The 1,134-nt window shown below is 30.0% G+C and overlaps 1 long non-coding RNA gene across 1 annotated transcript; it reads right to left on the bottom strand.

The window, feature by feature from the left end:
• Positions 1 to 368: 368 nt before the first annotated feature.
• Positions 369 to 1,134, bottom strand: LOC121648481. Its single transcript, XR_006011987.1, has 4 exons — positions 1,075 to 1,134; positions 807 to 865; positions 562 to 646; positions 369 to 444 (listed from the first exon to the last, which is right to left on the bottom strand). It is a non-coding gene; the product is annotated as an uncharacterized LOC121648481 (long non-coding RNA).

Genomic DNA, 1,134 nt, shown 5'->3' on the forward strand with positions numbered 1-1,134 from the left:
CACATTTACCCCAAACGTATTCAAACAGACCTTGTGGTTGCAGAAATATGCTAATTTCATTATGGATACACAATTTTTAAGCAGATACATAAAATATAATATAGTATACTATACCTAAAAAAACTTAACTTTGCTAAGAGACCCCTCTTGGATATGGGGCTCCCCTTGAATATTAAATGTTATTTATTTATTTAAAAATGTTTCATGCCAACTCTATTCATAATTGCTGGATTGGACCAGAGTAAGAAAGACAAATAACAGATATGACCAATTCAGTCTTTTTAAATGTAAACACAAAAAAATCATTGTCCTCAAAAGTTATTTATTGGAGACTGATTTTAGTAATAAATGCAAACATTAAAACAGTCCTTACTTTGTTATCTCTGTTACTTTGTTAGTAATCAAGAAATCGGTGCTCTCAGCCGGAGAGACGCGATGATTCCTCTGTTGGAAAACACACAAGTTTTAAATTAATTTGTGCACTAACAGAATAAGGAATTTAACTGATTTAACAGTGACTTGTAAATATGTGTTTACACCAAGAAAATCTGTGAAACATACTCTGAAACAACAAAAAGGCCAAATCCATCTTGGTTTTGACGTCTTCTTCTTGGCCTTTGGATGTTGGGTGTCTGACTTGGTTTGGCTAGACAAAGAAAAATGTTGTTTTTTTATTCTTGGATAAATATAGTTATACTGAAATATAGTTAAACTGTAAACAACTAGACTGTTAAGTGTAAGTTCAGTTAAAAATCAAATATATAATTAAGCAATAATCTACAATATTTGGTTATTTCTTTGCTTACCATTTCTGAGAGTTTTTAAGCTTCTTCTCATCTGCCACAACAGTTTTGTCTGTTGTCTTCTGCTCAGAGCAAATAAAAATGTTAGCTACATAAAATATATACATATACATTTAATAAAATATCACACTTAATTGAAGAAAGTATCAGAAATCATCTTTAAAAATTATTTTAAAAGTTAAGATTTTTGTTTGTTTGTTTCTTTTTAGTTTAAAAAAGTCACTGTAAAGCGTAATCTGCAATAAACCTTCTGTAATTCTGAGAAACAAACCTTTTTCCAGGAAAAACACTGTAGAAGAAACATGTTTGTAGTTGGTTGGGTCTTTTCAGA

Source organism: Melanotaenia boesemani, chromosome 11, assembly GCF_017639745.1.
Source record: "Melanotaenia boesemani isolate fMelBoe1 chromosome 11, fMelBoe1.pri, whole genome shotgun sequence".
NCBI lineage: Eukaryota > Metazoa > Chordata > Actinopteri > Atheriniformes > Melanotaeniidae > Melanotaenia > Melanotaenia boesemani.